Here is a 7675-nt window from a genome sequence, read left to right as displayed (position 1 = left end):
TAGGAAAGGTCTAGAAACCAATAAATAATTGTCTGTATTTGAAATCTGAGTTGTCGGAACAGAACAATTTGACTAGATCTTGTCTGTAATAATTATGTTATCTTTTATGACATGGTATGGGACATGTTGCTTTAAATAATTGGTAATTATAGTTGTTATGGAAATTTCTGGACAATTTGTTTTGCTCAGTGCCATGCCCCGATGATTCCGCCATCGGTTGGGGTGTGACATCATTGACGTTCAAAGAACCCGATGATGTGAAATACCCGTAAATGGATTTGGCTTATGCTGCCGGACGAGCTGGCGCCTGGCGGCACAATGACCAGAGTTCTTAGTGCTGCTAACGAAAAATATGTTGAGATGTTCATCGATGAAAAGTATGTTTTTTTTTTGCCAATCACATACTTCTTTCGTTAAAAGTACACGAATCCTTACACTACTAGAAAACTAGGCAATTCCGACCAAATTTTGCGACTAACATAAGACGGTCGCAAAATTAGCGAGCGATTTGTGACTAAAACCAAAACAATCGCAAAATTAACGACCAATCCAGATTTGATCGCAAAACGGTCGCAAATTTTGTGACCGTATTTTTGTGGTCGGAAAAGAGTCGCAAATACGAGAAAAATAAAAAATAGCAAAAGTTACGACCGTTTAAAGCAATCGCAAATAAAAAAAAACAAAAAAACAAAAGTTGCGACCATTTAAAACGGTCACAAATACGAGAAATATATAAAAACAAAAGTTGCGACCGTTTAAAGCGGTTGTGGATACAAGAAAAAATAGAAAAAGAAAAAAGGATAAAAACTGCAAATAGTCATAAGTTCTGGGTCAAACTGCAAATAGCCATAAGATTAGAAGCTTCAATCAAAACTTTAGCTGATGAGGATTTCCACATCTTGCTTAATTTTGACGATGAAGATTTAGAGTGACGGGTTTGTTTGTTATATACAATGGTTAGTTTGTTTTTATATATAATGGCCAGAATTATTTATTTAAATACATGACCAGTTTATGTGGTCTCTAGATGTATGATATCATAATGACTTTACTCATTTAAATACAGGCACAGGTTCATGCGTCTACCCTTTGTCGTCATCGTCATCATCTTCCCCATCATCACCTACACCGGCAATAACCCAAACGCCTCGCCTATTGCACCTGTAGTATTTGTTAATTCCGACTTTGGTTTAATTTTGACTTTGTTGCTGAAATTTGGTTTGATTTTGACTTTAATGGTATGGTATATTATAGTTGCTTGCAGTTTAGTTTCTACAATTTCATGCAGTTTTTTTTATAATTCCTGCAAATGCCATTTGTTTTGCAATCGTCAAATGGGTCAAAGGCTGCACAAATGCCTGTTTTGGCTGCAAGTTTGTTTAATGAGTCAATTTTGTGATGGTCATCTAGGCTGCAAGTTTGTTTAATGGGTCAGTTTTGTAATGGTCATCTAGGCTGCAAGTTTGTCAAATGGGTCTGTTTGTCAAAATTAGTTTTGGCTGTAAGTTTGTCAAATGGGTCAAATGCCACTTATTGGTAATTAACTGCAAGTTCACAATCATCATCTGGGTCAGATTGTTATGGCAGTAGGTTTCAGCAAATGGGTCACTTTGTACATCATTCATAACACACAATTAACTTCAACAAAAAGTTACATCAATCCATCACTAAAAGTTAGATACTATGAAGCCACTCCTTTTTATAAAAGTTAACTGGTATGAAAAGTTGAATAGATGATTGTAGTAGTTGCTGCCCATCGATTACAATTAGAATAATAACAATTAGTATCAATCAATAATGACTCTTAAAAGATAAAGTTTTTTTTACCCTGATATCCTACGTTGACAATGTAATTAAGTTAACAACTGTTGACATTAATATTTATTTCACTAGTCATTATATTAGTTTTGAGTAAAAAACGAGCCGAAATAGAGTTTTTAATCAGTTTTAGTGAAATAAATAGGTTAGATGGAATGTAATTTTAATCTTATATTGATTTCCTTTATACTTTTATATAGTCGAGTCAGTGTTGAAGTAATCGCTATTCGCTAGTCGGGCGGTGGGGCGAGGACTAGCGATTAATCGGGATTAATTTTGATTAATCGGGGATAATCGGTGATTAATCGGCTTAACGTAATATCGATTAGTGATGTTAGTTATACTTATACATACTTATTAATTCACTACTATAAAATAGGGCAACTGCCAGCATAATCTGCTACCAAACAAAACAGTAGCAAAATAAACAGGAACTTTCCATGGGAGGTTACTTTTGGTGGCAAATTACTGTCAAAAATACATTGAATTGCCACGTCTAGTGACCCTTGTTAAACATCCTACGCGTGACTCACCCATACCTCCTATTCATCTACTCATCTCCTCTCTTCGATCAAACTTCTGTCAAATCGTAAACCCTAGATTCTTTTCAGATTCTCCTCTCTTCGTCTCCTCACACTTCGATCAAATGGTTAATCAAATCTAAACTTAGATTCATCGATTCATCCGTCAATCTAAACCCTAGGTTAAACGATTCAACCGTCAAAAGATTCAACACCAGAACTCAATCAATTCAGAGATGTTAATGCTATTTCGGAGCAAAACTCCGACGACTTTTCCAGAACAGATAATAAGCCTGTAATTCGTGATCTTAGGTATGACTATCTTCTCAAATTTGTGATTTCTGTGATCAGTTATAATGTTGATTTGGTTGTACCCTAATTATGCTTCGTTTTAGTTAACTGAACATTTGTAACGATTGGTAGGAACATATTATAGGCCTGTAATTCGTTTATTAATAAACGAACAAACATGAACTATTGATTTGGATGATAACTACTCAATTGGCTCTCAATTTTAGCATATTTTCTACACTGAAATTGATTTGTTGTTTTGATTGGTTAGGTTTTAGATTTAATTGGTTATATACTTCGTTCATGATTTATGTGTTAGCTCGTGATTAGCCAACTAATATGTTTATTTGCAAAAAATTTTCATAGTTAGTAATGAATGATTTATGTACATATACGTATTTATGATGATTTTGAACTTTAGGGACACCGGTTTGATTAGTAATGGCATGGTATAGCTGAATGGATGGCAATGGAGATTATTCGCCGACTAGGTTTCAGGCTTAAGCTTTTTTTGTGAAAAGGTCAGATTGCGATATGAGATTGAAACAGGGGATTGTAAAAAAGTTGGCTGGCGAATATACATTATTTTCATTTGCGTTAGCTATCTTTCGTATTGACCTTTTGTTTGTGAGTGTGTAGGGGCTGCCACTAGTCAGAAATCAGGCACCTGACTTCGAAGCTGAGGCCATTTTTGATCAAGAGTTCATCAAGGTAACTGAAGTGACTACCGATGTGTGCTTTTGAAGTGGTGAGTGATCTGTTGAATTTACATGTTTGGGCGAGTGGAGGTTTGTGATATTATTCATGAGCATCCAGCTATTTCTCGGTTTCATGTTGGTAAGCATCGGCTTTTGTTTCCTTGCTAAGCAACGATATATGTATTTAGGCGTGTAAAACTATCGTGTAGGAAGTTGTTTTGTTTTATAATGACATGAAATTGTTCAAAATTCAGATCAGTACGTTTGTGCTCCAAATCTATTTGTCTTGCAGTCTGTTGCTTTTATTCTTTTGTGCCTTTTTGATTTTATTGAGAAATTAATATTGTTTTGGTTGTGTTTTATACATTGAGGTTTTAACTCAGATCACATATTTTCTCTTTGCTAGTTTTCTAGTTCAACAAATCTGGTGGTGCTTTCAGTCGTTAACTTGATTTGTATTCGATAAGTAATGTTACGGCCTCGAAGAGGTCCTACGGTTCTGCAGAATCATTGACTGTGGTTGAACTGTAAGTATCCGCCGTGTTGATCTAGTACTCTTCAGGTACCAAACGCTACTCTATTTCGGTTAGTTTTGACACAATGCTAAACATTTGCATTATTTTCCATATGCAGAAGTTGTGATTCATCATTTGGACTTCCCAATAGGCACAGAGGTATGTGGCATCATCAATGTCAATTGTGTTATTTTTGTTACATTGTGTAGGCTACTCATTAGGTTTGAAGTTTTATGATAGTGGGACCAGATTGACTTGCTGTCTAAACACAACTGGAAGTTTTTTTAAATTTGGAAGTAAGTTGCACACTGTGTTGATTGCTTTCTCCCCAAAAAGAAATTGATTGCTTCTTACTCTTTGTTTCATCGAGTCTTAGGAAATTGTGAAAAGTTAAGATGAATGTGGCAATAATTTTGGTATTGGTGAGATCGATCATTTTTTTATTAGGTTTTCTTGTTTTTATTTTGCTAACTTGATAAGCATCGGTAGAATGTAGTTGACATTTATGACATTAAAGTCCAAGTTATTTAATATTTTGTGCATGTTGTGGTTAGTCTTGATAGGGTGCTAAATAAAGAAAGTTGTGATAATAGCTCTACTTTCTTCATTTGGATTAAAGAAGCAAATCCACAAAACTATGGAAACTTTGTCAACAAATGTAATAACTTAATTAGCTTTAACTAGAGAGAAAACTGTTTGTGGGATGTAAAGATCAATGATGTGAGCCTCCGAATCTGGTTATTTTGACCCCTAAATAATCAGAAAACCGTGATTACCCCAATTACTGACAACTGATGAAATGCACATCCAAACCCTCTCCGTGTTTAGTTATAGAGGTTACACATTATTCCCCTTGAATGGGTTAATAGGCTGATCTTGTTTAAGAAAGCACATACTTCAGATATAATCTTGCGATGGGTGGGATTATGTAACCCCATCCATATTCCTGGAGATTTTGTTCAGATTAGAAATTTGTTTAGTTTAGTTATATCGGATGCTATTTTTTTAAAACACAAAACCGTATGTGATGCACTGTGAGCCGTTTGACTTTTACCGTTAAGGCCTGATTGCTTCGTTTCTATGATTATGAATATCTTTGGTTGAGGATTTCAAAAGGGTAAAAACTGAGAGTATGTTGCATCCAATGGCATAAGAGGTGAACAGAAACCATGAATCACTATGGTGTTATTTTGTTATAATTAAGTATCTTGTTATAACTTCAAATATCTGGTGTTATTTTTATAAATACTAAAAAATTACATAACAATTTTATTGTATCTATATTATTGGTTCGGTACTGCAAAGTATGTTAAATTAGGTTGTATTTGTAGGTGAAATATGAGGGATATCTTTTGGAGAAGTATGGGGAGGAAAGTAGCCAACACCGAGAACTTGACAAAGAATTGTGGTACCGAGCTTCCGGGGGAAAGAAGAGAGGCAAAGTATATGGGTTAAGCAATCTTAAGAATGATTTTAACGTTCAGCATCATGGCAAACAAGACCAAGAGGTATGTTTATTCTTTTAAGTTGTTTGGTTCAAACATGTTTAAACTCAAATATTGACATTATATTTTCATGCAATCACTTCTCAGTTAATAATATGTTAACTTTTGTATGGATATTATTGAAAAATAGGCTATTTGACCTTAGAAGTCAAACTGATTTTTTCTCTTTATTCTATAATTGTATAAGCAGCTAATAAGTTTCATGAATTGTATAAATTGTGATAATGCTGGCCATTAATATTTCACTTTGCATTGGTTTTATTAGATTGAAAGATTCAACGTGATTATCCAAGATATAGTGAAAGAAAAAGAAAGGTTGAACGATATTATTGCGGGATTGATGGTGGAAAAAGAGAAAGATAAGGCAGAGAAAGAGGCTATAAATGAGAGGATGGCAAACATTGAAGCGATGCTAAAAGCTAGGTTTCAAAACGTATAAACACTTTGTTTTGAATATGTATTTTGTTATGATAACTTTAGTATTTGATGTTTCAAGTGGGATGTTTTATATAATTGTGAAAATTTGATAATATGTAGAATTTAAAATTGACATTATATGCAGGCTAAAATAGAAAATGGATAATTTTTTTTAAAAAATAAATAGAAATTGCGACCGCAAAAATGGTCGCAATTTTTCAAAAGACAGGCGGTCGGAAAACGATCGCAGTTTGTAAAGGCATGCGGTCGGAATACGGTCGCATCAAGACCGTCGCAACCGAAGTCCCACAAAACCAGGAACAGTCGCAATATTTGTGACCATTATTAAAGTCGCAAAACCCGGGTCGCAAAATATAGCAGCAGTCGCAACATATTCGGAATAGAGCAATTGCGACGGGTGTTTTTCCGATTGTAGTTCCGGTCGGAAAACGGTCGCAACAGGGCAATTGCGACCGGTTTGCGACCAAAATTGCGGTCGGAAAAACCTAGTTTTCTAGTAGTATTAATTATCTAGGAGTTGTTCTATCTACAAGACTTCTGGATTTGGTAAGGGTATGAGGTCAAACATATCATCAACATCTAAGAGTTCTTCTAGCAGCTGTCAGAAATAGAAGTGGAAATTGGTAGTAGGGCTGACAATAGATATTTGTATAAGATACGATTAAACTTGTTTACTGAAAAAGCACACTACTTGGTTTTTTACTTTTTTAAAAATTTATAGAATTAGGTGGCTACGATCCATCATTTCTTCTTCTTAGTACATAAGACATACAACTGTGTTATAGACATGAGATATAAAGTAGTTAAACAAGTTGTATTCATGTTTAACACTTGTGTTATTCGCGTCGTCAGAGACCTGTTAAATCCGATAAGACACGATTTGCCAGCCCTAACTGGTTTTGATGCATTGGATTGTGAATTTAGAAGAAAAATAATTTTAGAGTTTTATCCAAAATACTTCTTATCTGTTCGGATAACCATTGTTGCGTTCTGATAACCAGAAGCAACATTTTAATGTTCATGGAGGGTTATTGACCTCATCGTTCTTCTTTAGAAACTAGGACGGTATTTTCATTATTTTGACTTCATAAAAAAATATTTTTCTTATATTTTTTCAAGTGTAATATATTTGCTAGCATTATAAATATTTATTTTCAAGCTTGACAGTGTGTATTGTTTAGGCCTTTGGGTGGAATATTAAGTAAATGTTTTTGTAAATTTGGCATGCACATGTTAACCACTGACTAAAATTAGTATTCGTCGTGATGCGACGGGGTTCGGCACAAACAAAGATAATTTCTAAACACAACACATTCAAAATCTAATTGCTATTATAAAAAGTACAATAAAACACAACATATTTAAAGATAAAATGCTATTGTAAACACTTTTACAAAGAAAACAACTCACTAAGCCAATGTTACAACCTACGAAGCACACTAAAGTTCTAATGCGTGAGATACAACCAGTAGAAACACAAGTGTATTAATACGAGATTTTCTTTAATTACTTATCATGTTTCAAAACAAAAGGTGATACTGGATTATATACCATTTTAAAAGAAAGAACTTCAAACACTAAATTATTTTTTGAGTAAATTACAAGTTTTGTCCTTTACATTTACATCAAATTGCAGGCGCTGTCCTTTAGCGCCAAAGTTGACACGTTTTGTACTTAATGTTCTAAAATCTTGCATGTTATGTCCTTTAGACCAAACCCAGTTAGATTTTTTGGTTAAATTTGATCATGTGCCTTACACATGAGGGTATTCTTGTCATTATATCTTTTCAGGGGCTATTCTGTAAAATAACTTAGATGTAGGGACTGGTTTTAAAAAAATAAAAAGATTGATAAATACAAAAAATCTTGCCTCTCTCTCTAAAACAACT

The 7675-nt window shown here is 34.1% G+C and overlaps 1 long non-coding RNA gene across 6 annotated transcripts; it reads left to right on the top strand.

Annotated features, from left to right (window-relative positions):
* The first annotated feature begins 2276 nt into the window (after nt 1-2276).
* Nucleotides 2277-5843, top strand: LOC110916116. Of its 6 annotated transcripts, none has more exons than XR_004863967.1 (8): nt 2277-2651; nt 3052-3151; nt 3270-3467; nt 3735-3855; nt 3962-4002; nt 4084-4139; nt 5175-5351; nt 5614-5843. It is a non-coding gene; the product is annotated as an uncharacterized LOC110916116 (long non-coding RNA). The 6 variants fall into 6 exon arrangements; XR_004863965.1 differs by having other exon boundaries at nt 3735-3890; XR_004863968.1 differs by lacking the exon at nt 4084-4139.
* The last annotated feature ends 1832 nt before the right edge of the window (nt 5844-7675 follow it).

The sequence above is a fragment of the Helianthus annuus genome, chromosome 8 (assembly GCF_002127325.2).
Source record: "Helianthus annuus cultivar XRQ/B chromosome 8, HanXRQr2.0-SUNRISE, whole genome shotgun sequence".
Classification (NCBI taxonomy): domain Eukaryota; kingdom Viridiplantae; phylum Streptophyta; class Magnoliopsida; order Asterales; family Asteraceae; genus Helianthus; species Helianthus annuus.
Note: the sequence above shows the minus strand (reverse complement) of the source record. Positions and strands in the feature narration are given on the sequence as shown.